Source organism: Ctenopharyngodon idella, chromosome 19 (assembly GCF_019924925.1).
Source record: "Ctenopharyngodon idella isolate HZGC_01 chromosome 19, HZGC01, whole genome shotgun sequence".
Classification (NCBI taxonomy): domain Eukaryota; kingdom Metazoa; phylum Chordata; class Actinopteri; order Cypriniformes; family Xenocyprididae; genus Ctenopharyngodon; species Ctenopharyngodon idella.
Genome location: NC_067238.1, coordinates 27,836,163 through 27,848,272, shown reverse-complemented (window position 1 = coordinate 27,848,272; position 12,110 = coordinate 27,836,163). Strand labels below are relative to the sequence as shown.

General features: G+C 37.9%; 1 long non-coding RNA gene across 1 annotated transcript; it reads right to left on the bottom strand.

The window, feature by feature from the left end:
• Window positions 1–493: 493 nt before the first annotated feature.
• Window positions 494–2,135, bottom strand: LOC127501550 (uncharacterized). Its single transcript, XR_007926632.1, has 3 exons — window positions 2,053–2,135; window positions 1,753–1,863; window positions 494–756 (listed from the first exon to the last, which is right to left on the bottom strand). It is a non-coding gene; the product is annotated as an uncharacterized LOC127501550 (long non-coding RNA).
• Between the last annotated feature and the right edge of the window lie 9,975 nt (window positions 2,136–12,110).

The following is a 12,110-nucleotide window of genomic DNA, read 5'->3' as shown; positions in this document are numbered from 1 at the left end:
TGCTAAGTAACACTTATATTCATGAAGTCCTGTGAGCGTGTCCGCCCATGTTTGATGAACCTGTCAGCAACATGGATCTACCCTCCCATTTGCAGAGGGGTTGTGGAGAGAGCGTATGAATATTAACAAATCTTGATTGCATGTTCATTAATTCAAAAATGGAAAACAACACAAAGCGACAAAGAAATTTGAGTGTACACTGTTAAAAATTATTCATCATTATGAAACTAACATTGTTCCATTGTTTCCATCCATTTGACTCATCACAGTAATTTCTGCCATTTACATTTGTTTTTTTACTCAAGTTTTCAGAGTTTTAACTTGATTCAGAGTGCTAGATTAAATGGAGTGTACTTGTAATCGGAAAATTATCCTCCTTTTCATGAGAACATAATGTCTTTAGCTTTTGAAAATAAATGAAAATATTCTGAAGCACCAATAAAGAACTGACACACAGTGTTAAAAAATTCAACCTACTATGACTGTTAAAAATGTTTATTAAAAAAGTAATCATTTAAAAATGGAATTGCCTTAAAACATGAGTAAAAGTAATGTTTCATTCATTTTATTCATCATTTGAGCACCATATAGTGGAACAGAGTAACTTTTGTGTTCATTATGATTCAGAATATTACTATATATTATATAAACAATATAAAGCGTGCAAGAACACTGTTGTATTGTAGTAAAAGTAAGGGTGTCGACTTTTTTGCAGAGTGCTGTGGAAGGTAAAGTCTTTAAATGTCCTTCATTGCACTATGAAAGATGAAATGAGAAACAGTTTTGAATATAGAGAACGGGAATGAATCCATCTTCATTGCGTCTATGGGGAGGGGGGGGGTTTGTTTAGAGGTGAAGGGGGTCAGCTGTGTGTCATTCCCAAACCACTGAAGAAGAACTAATGAGTGTGTAATAGCTATCCATCAGCAAATCCACACACACACACACACACATAAAAGAGCATCAATGTCAGACTAAAATGTCTGTAATTTTTCTACAGGAATATGATTACATTTGAGTCCAGGGGCCTCATTTATAAAACATGCGTTCGCACAGATTTGAACTTAAGTGTGCGTATGCTAAAATCCACTGCAACTTTCAAATTTATAAAAACTTTGACATAGAAAAGTGCTTACGCATACACACTTTTCCTTTTGGCAGAGAGTCGGAATACTACAGGTATTTGTGTAACAGATGTAGGCTAGCAAGGGGTGCTCTAACGACTAATGCTAGAGACTGCGATTGTTAGCTTCCTTGTTAGAGTACCCGACTCCCATGCCAGCGGACCCAGGTTCGAGTCCCGCTTAGAGCGGATGGTTTGAACAGGAGGGGTTACATTGGTGCCGTGACCCGGATGGGAGTGAGGTTTGGGGGGGTGAGTGTAACAGACGTAGGCTAGTAAGAGCTGTGCATGTAAATCTCACTCCCCTGATCTCAAGAGGTGCTAGACTGACACTAGAGACTGCTATCTTTAGCCTCCTTGTTAGAGCGCCTGACTCCCATGCCAACGGACCAGGGTTCGAGTCCCGCTTAGAGCGGGCGGTTCAAACAGGAGGGGTTACATTTGGAAATCTAAGCAATTCTTGCCATCTACCTTCTCAAGATTTGGACATTGACTGGTGCTCTTTTATATGTTAATTACAATAATTAGGGTGCATTTACAAGGTGGAGATCTGAAAACATTCAACTGCGCACAATTTCAAGGTCATTTGTGATTTTTATATTTCACATCTGAAAGAGAGACGTACTCACGTTTTTGCGCATATGTTTCTACGCAACATTTTACAAATGAGGCCCCAGAAGTCATATTGTTTCCATCAGTCATAAGTTTCATCAAAAGGTCAGATGTTCAGATGTAGAACTCTGAGAATAGAGAACCGCTGTGTTTTAGAGAAATTTCTGCTGAAATGAGCATGCTTGGCTAAAAAGCTTTATGAGTTTTAATAGTGTGTGAGTTGAGAGAGTGATCGGTGATGTAATGTCATATGAGCAAGTGTTTAAATTTTAGTGTCCACTAAGTGTTTTATGAGATCTTGCCCACGGGCTTTTTACCTTTACTGCCCCTAGATGATGCCAGGAGATCGTTGGGTCTAAATGCTGCTCCGTGCCACTCAAACCAGCTCCCATTACTGCTGTTGGAGAGAGGACATGCTTAATGTATGTTAATGGAAGATTAGCTGACAGTGAGTGGGCTGAGGATATGCATGTAGGAATGCATGCATGTCTCAGCTTTATAGAAGGATTAGATGAGTATTAGAACCTGTTGAAGCGCACGTTTGCGCACACACTCGTGGGATGTGTTGATCCATATGCCATCGGGAGGGTTAACACACATATGTCATCCAGCAATGAGGTTGCTGGCAGCTCATTGCATTCTAAATGATGCGACTCAATCTGTCAAAGCCCAGACCTACAATTCATTAGGTCAAGCAGAAGCACATACACATTTTGGATGGGGCTTGGTCATGCTTGAGCGGTCCTGTAATGTACTTTACACACAGATCTGACAGGTGTGGCACTCACCACCACAAACTCCATCTTCCATCATTTTTCAAGTAAATCACTCTATCCACACCCGCTCTTCTAAGACAGAGGCTGCGTTTAACTCTACTTTTAGACAAACACTTCCCTCAGCACTTCCCCTCGGAGGAATCCCTGCCGCCATTTTGAAGTTCGCTCAACTTCGTCAAGTGGATGCGGGAATAGGTCTGTATCGAGATCGCGATAAAATTTACGTTGATAATGGTGATATGCTCTGGACATTTTTACTCGATATGGATTAATCTAACACCCTATCACACAGTAGAAATAAACGCGACAACAGTCAGTCAGTGCATGTCGTTAATAAGTGATTTCTGCGTGTCTCTGCATGTGAATGAACTGCGCGGTTTCGTCTGATACACAAACTCACACACATTTGACACTCACGGCATTTTTAGCGTCTGCCATCTCGATTTATGAGGCCATTAACTTCATCTCCAGAGCTGCTTTGAGAGTCACTTCAAAAGCATTTCGCCGTTTCATTCGAGAAAAACTACCGTGAAATACACACTGAAACTGAAAGTAAAACTGAAACGCAAACCGCCAAAAAGAAATTATGACAAAATATATCATACTAAAATGTACTTCTCAAGGTAATAATATTATTATTATTTCTAAAGAATATCATACAACAAAGATATTTTTTCATTCATGTTTTGAATTTGTTCTGTTGTGCAGCATCTTTTTGACAAAAAAAAAAAAAAAGTCAAAAAAGCAATATTTTGTTGTAAAGTAGCCTAGCTAATTGTTATATTTTCATTTGATTACATTTTAAAAGCTTGATTAAATTGTTAAAGTTTACATAAAATTTGTATTTAAAAGAATTAAATGGAAAACACAGGATTTAGGGAAAAATAAAATGGATTTAATGGGACCCTAAATTAAAAGGTAGCTACTCTGTTGAATTTAATTGTGAACAAACAAGTTTACATGTTTACAATCATTCTCAAGGTCTAACAAATTTATGGAAAGCATTTCCTTCCCCATTAATGGTAAATGAATATTGTGACAAATATCGATATTGTATGATATGAAAAAAACAATATTGTGATAATATTTTTGCCATATCGCCCAGCCCTACAAGGGAAGTTTATTTGGACAGACTCTTGACCCCTCGATTTTGACTGAGGGAGTCTATGCAATGTGACAAAATAAAAAGTAATTTATTATTTACTTCACAATATTACAGTTTTTTTCTATATTTTTGATCAAATAAATGTAGCCTTAGCCTTATAGTGAGCACAAGACATTTCTTGAAAAAAAAAAAGAAAAAAAAACATTACAAAAGGGAGTTTCAGGCCCCATTTTGTACCTTACTGATAGAAGTACATAAACATTTGAACACAGTCATAAGCGCATGCATAATCAATTAAGAGTGTGTCCTACGTGAGCAGTTAATCCCTTATGACTCAATAAATCGCTGTCACATCAGGACTTTTATTGTATCAGAAGTCATAATCTTTGAATCAAGTGTGTTCTTATAAAAGGATGGTCTGCAGTTAATGATGCTGCATTTGAGATTTGAGTTTGGTCTGTTGTGATTTGTGTCAGAGCAGTGGCCTGAAGACACTTTCAGGCTTCATAATGAGCATCAGCCAATGAGCACTGCTTCAAAAACAAGTGAGAAAAGAGGTGTTGGATTTATTGGCCATTCAGCTAATTAAATAGCTGGAGATATATGGATGAATGAGAGCGTGTGTGAAGAGCAACTCAGAGAGTGTGAGTGTGTTTGGAAGGGATATAGTTGTGGAGAAATATGCTTGTGAGACTAATAAATCTCCATCGCTTCCTGTGTTCTGCACAGACGGACACACACGTCAGCGTGTGTATGTGTGTTTTTGTGTCTGTGAGAGGGAAGAGTGCTAGTAATTGGCTTAACACTTCAACATGATTTTTTTTTTTCTTGTAAATCTTATAAACTCTTTCTTTATATCTCTTCTTAGCACTTTTTTTGTTTCTTTCTCACAATCAAGTACACACTTGCAATCACAAAGACAGAACATATTTCACATCACAAGATCACCTACAGCGTTTTCAGGCAAGTGTTAAAGGGGTCCTTGATTATGATTTCACTTTTTTAACTTTAGTTCTACCAGAAAAACTCGGGAGGCAAGATAACGTAACAATGATATTTATTAACAATCAGCAAGCAAAATATTGTAAGATAAAGTTCTTTGGCGTAGGCCCCGTCCGTAGCTCACATTCTAAAGGGTTGCAGACTCTGCATTTCCTGCCTGAAGATGAAGGCGGGGCGTAGCCGACCCCCTGGGAGGTATGGACAGGGACCGTCCTAGTGGTGGTGGGGAGGATGAAGGTGAAGTTTGGCATCAGCATCTGCGAACTCAGACATGTGTAAGTACTGATCTTTTATACTCCAAGTGTAAGATAATGATTGGTTAGATCTAAACTAATAGGTGACATAACACTGAGTCTTCCTGGCAGAACTTACGCTAGAGCTTTCATTTAGTGTGTAATGTTACTGTTTGAGCATAAACAACATCTGCAAAGTTACGACGCTCAAAGTTCAATGCAAAGGGAGATATTTTCTTTTACAGAAATCGCTTTTTAAGGACTACAACAAGCTTCTTCCCGGATTGGTGACATCACTAACCCCAAAATTTACATAAACCCTGCCCCCGAGAACATGCAACAAAGGAGGGGAGGCCATGTTGGGCTGCTTTAGAGTGCTGGATTTGCATAAAAGATTAACATGACGGCACATACTAGTCGATGAGTTGAATCAACTCCACAGCAACTACATAAATTTTTCTACTAACCATTCAGAAACGTTCAGTTTCATTCTAAAAGTTGTAACTTCTTCCTGAGTCTCTCCATCAATGTCCGACTCCGGTTTGAACAATTTATGTCTGAACACCGTTACTGACAATCGTCATTTTGGCTGCATGAGATTCTCCAGCTTTGTTGTTGTTGAGCAACCAAAGTGCGAGCTGTAAAGCTCGACCCTCTACTGGAAAGCAGGCCGGGAGCAGCAGCTCATTTGCATTTAAAGGGACACACACAAAAACGGCGTGTTTTTGCTCACACCCAAATAGGGGCAAATTTGATAAGCTGTAATAAATGATCTGTGGGGTATTTTGAGCTGAAACTTCACACACACATTCTGGGGACACCAGAGACTTATATTACATCTTGTAAAAGGGGCATTATAGGTCCCCTTTAACTATCCCAATTATTTTCCACCAGCTGTGAAGTGAAGACCACATGTCCCAAGATTCCGCGCTCAAACTTGGCGTCATCAAGCTACGCTTTTGTTTTGAATAGCTACCTCTAGCGGACAGAAAATATTATATATTGCACCTTTAATGCATCCTTGCTGAATAAAAAAAAATAATTTATTTTTATAATTTTTTTTTTTTTTTTTTTTTTTTTTAAATTCTTGTTATATTTCTGATTGGTTTCTTTTTCAATTTAAAAGTTTAAAAAAAAATCATACTGACTCCAAACTTTTAAATGATACTGTAATTTAGTTTAATATTTTCTATTTTTCTTACATTTTTGCTTTGTAATTGTACTGTTCAAATGTTGCTTAAAAGCCTATAATAGTCTGTTTAATGTCAGGTTCCACTTCGAAATGTTCAATAACCCTAACTATTTCACTCAGAAACAATCTAGTGACAACTAGTTACCATATCTGGTCCAAACATGAGTCTGTGTGTGTTATTTGTCTGTTGAGAACAGTGCACCCAGGTGGTACATCTGTGGATATTATCCTGCAAATGGTCTGGTCTAATTAGTTTCTGAATACTCTGGCAGTCCAGTTTGTTTATTTTTGATTTGCTCCACTAGTTCTGCCTGATTGATTCCAAGGTCAGGCGACTTCCAGCGATTCTTAAGCCTTCCCAGCTAAACAGGCTCATCATTCTCTCATCTCGAACAGCACTGTTGAAATGCATAAAAGCGAGCCCAGTTGAGGCGGGGAAAGAAACGTGTAAATTGTTAATCAGCGTAAGCCGGCGCCAAAGTCACTGTGCCAGCACAAAAATTCCTTCAGTCTCATTAAGGCTTAATATGTTCTCCAAGAGATGGGCCTGTCTTGTCCATTGTTTCTGTGTTAACAACTAATTTCAAAAGAGGAGTAATTCGCTTCTGTTTACACTGTTGATTTAACCTGGGAGCCCTCTTGTTTATTTGCGATGTTGTCTCAACAAATGTTCTCCATTGTGGTTGTTAGGCTGAAATAGGCCTCCTTCTGTCAAATCTGCTCTTGCGTTTGAATTATTGTAAGTGCTTGTGTCATCTGACTAGAGTGGTACTAACCCCACAGTGGAGGCATGACATTTGAAAAAGTCCACATCCCATCCCAAATACAAATGACTTTTTCAGTAATATAATACGTTACATCTAAAATGTCTGTAACCAGAATAGCATAACATTGAGATATTTGGTTCATTTCTCTATCATTCATCCTAAGCAAGCTCTTCAGTACAGATACATCACTCTTTGTCAGTCAAATATGTTACTGATATTAATACCAAAGCTACTGGCACTGATTTACATCGACTTTTGCATAAATATCTAAACACATATATGGCAAACACACATGTACACATCATCTGCATTTTCAGAATATTTTCTTCACTTTTTAGTCATAAGTTGTTGTTGTTATATGCATATATATACAGTTGTGCTCAAAAGTTTATATACCCCTGCAAAATGTTAATTATTTTAACAAAATTAGAGGGATCATATACAAAATGCATGTTATTTTTTATTTAGTACTGTAGTAAATAACACATTTTACATAAAAGATGTGTACATATAGTCCACAAGACAAATCATTTCTTAATGCTGTGTGGCGTTACCTGGATATTCAACCCGATCTCACGGCAATTCGTACGTATTTTATGAGGTGGCTAATTCATACGGATTCGTACGAAATCACTTTTACAAATTAGTATGTTTTTTGCTAAATTGTACATATTTTACAAATTGCTAAATTTGTATGAATTCGTACAAATTTCCTACTCCGTCACTGTGGTTTTGACAAATCGTATGTAAGCAATAAGGTACGAGAGGCATTAGCCTTGAGTATCTTATTGCTTTTATAAAACGGTTACCACACAATACAAATATTAAAGCCAAAAAATATGTATCAATGCAACTTTCATGAAGTAAACTTTCACTAAAAGTCTTCCTTCCGCCGGAAAAAAATAGTCCCTGACCATGAACAGCAACAGAAGTTGCATTATTATTATTAGACGGCGGCAAAGACTGTCTTTATGAGTGTGCCAGTCAGTAGCGAAGACTTTTACATTGAAAAGACTAAATTGTTGTGAACACGAAACAAGACGCAACTGACAAATGCTTTGACTAGCGCTGTCAGTCACGGGAAAACCCCTTAACTGTTAAAAGGACAAGATAATACATCAGACATTTAAACAGATTTTTTATGATGAACATAGGACTGACCTGAAGGAAAATGCTAAATCTGAATGCAGGTAATAAACTTGCTCAATTGATCTCTTTCTCACTGAATTATGTAGAACTAGAAGAGTATTGTAAGCTTCAATGAACAATATCATCTGAGAACAAACAGTTTATGTTGCTATGAGTGGTTGCTAAGGGTGTTGTGTAGTGATACACTGAACTGTTGGGTGAAGCAATCACAATCAAGGACAGGAACTAACCGTTTCATAATAATTCGTACGAGTGAGGTCGTATGAATTCATACAAATTAACATGATGCATTAAGAGCCAAGTGGTGAAAACTTTTGGAATTTGAAGATCAAGGTAAATTGTACTTAATTTGTCTTCCAGAAAACATGTAAGTATCATCTGTTCCTTCCAGAGGACAGTACTAAATGAAAAAAAAAAAAAAGATATTTAAACAAAAATTTAGACATCTGCATCCTGTTCAAAAGTTTTAAACATTTAAAGCTCCACCTTAAAAAAGTCTTAAAAAAAAAAAAGTCTTAAAACATTTTGTGCAACAGTGTGCTTCCTGCAAAAGTGTGGAGGTAGTATCTGTAGAGTGTAGCAAGCCACTCGGTTGTTTGTTTTGCACATTATAACATAACAATGTTCAACACACCCAAATGTATCTTTAGTATGATTTTGACCACGTAAAACAGCACTGTGTTACCCCACAATTTAATTTGAAGTGATTAAACTAGTCCCCTTGGATTGATTTCCACGGACTGTGGAGGCGAAGACGACAACTCCCATGATTCCATGCTCCTTCACGGTGTCATCAAGCTAGTTCTTTGTTATTGTTTTGACTAAAGACCCTGGTATAGGTACTCTATCCAATTAGAGTTTTGCAAAAACTATTGGTAATCTGTAGTGGATTACTCTATTTTGAGTAACTTCCCGAACAATAGTGCAGTCAACCTAAAATTCAAATCTGTCTCAGGTCGTTTCTCAATCCCAGTCCTCACCCTCTGCCACTTCCAAATTTATTTCCTCTCTCCTCTACAATGTCCTATTTAATAAAGGCAAATAAGTCATAAAAATAATGAAAAACATAATACAGATGAAGGACATCAACAAGGGACACTGGAAAGTCTGGAGAGCAGACAGGAAAGCAAACTAACAACTGCAGAAGTCACTGGCACCTTCCCAGAACTCTGTGCTAGTTAAGAGGCTGTTAATGATTCACACATTTCTTGTGGACTCTTGGCTGAACTCTTCAACACTTCATTCCCCACAGGGACTGCAGATGGAGTACTGTAACATACACACACAAAAACACACGCACAGACATATATGCACAATAACCACATGGCAATGTCAGTGTTGATCAAATCACCCTCTGAGACAGACTGCATCCCTCACACCATACAGGACATACTGAACATGTCGGTACTTCTGCACTTCACATTTAACATGCAGGGACTCGCTGTCTGTGACCACGCCGGGTTTTTTTTTTCTTCTTTTTCAATGTTAAAGACAGGAAACATTCTCAAAATGTAAATTTGTGAGTCTGCCTTGCATTGGCTGTCTCAGTCCTGCAGTATTCTTCAGTCAAAACAGATGCAAATGTCAGCTTAACTCTGCTTCTGTCAAGGTTGCTCTCTATACATCACACTGACAATACATTAACTGAAAACTCACCCGCGCTGTCATGTAAAAATGCTGAAAGTTGTTGTATTTAAATGTGCTAACAATCTGGTGCTGTCTGTGAGACTTGGCTGTCAGTCAGGGGAAAATCATAGCATCTGTTTAGTGGAAAACTTACACAAACTATTGTAGGAAACTCTAATGAAGTCACAAGAGTGTTTGGTGGCAAATATGTAAAACACTTAAAACCAAGTCTGCCTAGTTTTTTATATGTTTTATTGAACATGATATTGTAAATGATGCATTTTGATGAAACTTTTTTTTTAAATTAATTGTCACCTTGGGCCATAATTTGAAAAGCAATTATTTGTAATGTCTTGGCTTTCTGTTGACCTTATTTGGGTGTGTAAATAGCCTCAATCACTTTGGCCTACAATTGCAGACAACAGACAGCTTGTTGAAGACTGGAGAATTACCATAGCCAGACTGTGCCACAGGCAAAGATTTAATGAAATCTTCTCTTTTTTAGTTGATGTTCTCATTGTGTATTTTCGGTTTCATGTCTTTATTGGAAGTGGACAGTTGGGTAGATGTGTCAGTGAGTAACCTCTGTAACCCTCTTCATCTAGCAAACTGTGTACAATATTGGTCATGTGACCATATATTTCGAAAGGGCCCATCATATACAGTTTCCTGTGACTGAGGGATGCACATGAGAAAATTAACAAGCATTTTTTATTTTTATGATTTATGTATTTATTTATTATTTACTGTTTGTTTGTATATCAAAGTACATTTTCTACATGGCAGGTAAAATTTATTTTTATATCAAAACAAATTTATCCAGATCCATATATCCATATATATTCCTGGTTGTAAATTGTATAAATAAGAATGTATGACCCTAGAAACTTTCTTATTATTTATACTGTATAATTAGGAATAATAGTTTAGCTTTTATTTAGTTTCCCTTGTAGCCTGGACAAGCCTGTGCATACATTGAAAAAAAAATAAAATAAAAATAAAAAAATAAAATATATACATACTAAAATTCAAATCTCAAGCTGTATTATTTTAGCTTTTCCAAATTATTTTTTTACTTTCCTCTATGGCAGTACTTGTTTAATGTCTGCCTTTAAAAGGGACCTATAATGCCCCATTTACAAGATGTAATGTAAGTCTCTGGTGTCCCTAGAATGTGTCTGTGAAGCTTCTGCTCAAAATACCCCACAGATCATTTATTATAACTTGTCAAATTTGCCCCTATTTGGGTGTGAACAAAAACACGCCGTTTTTGTGTGTGTCCCTTTAAATGCAAACGAGCTGCTGTTCTGGCCCACTTTCCAGTAGAGGGCGGAGCTTTAACAGCTCGCGCTTCAGTTGCTCAACAACAACAAAGCTGGAGAATCTCAAGCAGCCAAAATGACGATTGTTCAGCCTTACATTATTCAAGTAGGACACTGATGGAGAGACTCAGGAAGACGTTACAACTTTTAGAATGAAACTGGACGATTCTGAATGGTTAGTAGATAAATTTATGTATTTGCTGTGGAGTTGATTCAACTCATCAACTAGCATGTGCCGTCATGTTTAACTTTTGTGCAAATCCAGCATTAAATTGACCCTCGTTTGTGGAGCAGTCCAGTGTAAAATGACAGCATGGCAACAACACTCTACTACAACAACTCTTCCCCTTCTCTAAAGCAGCCCAACATGGCTTCACCCCCTTTGTTGCGTGTTCTCTGGGGCAGGGTTTATGTAAATTTTAGGGTTAATGATGTCACCAACCCGGGAAGAAGCTCTTTGTAGTCCCTACCAGCCGATTGTTGTAGTCCTTAAACAGTGGATTCTTTAAATGAAAATATCTCCCTTTGCATTGAACTTTGAGTGTCGTAATTTAGCAGATGTTTATTCTCAAACAGCAACACACTAACTAAAGTTAAAAAAGTGAAATCATAATCAACCACCCCTTTAATATTCTGCCTCAACAGGAACGATCTGGAATCATCTGAGAAGTGCCACATGTGTTTCCACCTGTGCTTTCACTTACACATTTGACATGCAAAATCATCCATACAGTACATGACCCAGATCGTCTGTCATCCCTCAGCCTATATACTGTATCCAGACTTGTAGTCAGCAGCTCACTGTCAGATTCCAATATTACAAAACAAATGAAATATTACACAGGAACTGATGTGAGACGCTGTAACTCGGGGAGCATGGTGGCCCACTGGAGCTCATTTTGGCAAGGAGGCTGAACACAGTTTGGCCCAGCCGGAATGCTTCGGGTCGGCCCCTGATCTCTGCTCCGCTCCCTATGTGGGCCAACAGTTCTCAGCTGCTCCCATCCCGGCCACTGCTCCAGATCGACAGTGGGCCACAGGTGCTGCTTGCCGCTTCATTAAGCCTCAGCCCAAGCACACTGAACCCCATCCGTTTTCCCTACCGATGAAGACCACACGCATTCACACAGAGGCACTGGACAAGCTCTTTCTCTCGTAACATCTTTTACCCTAATCATCTTTTATTCACACTTAGCATCATAC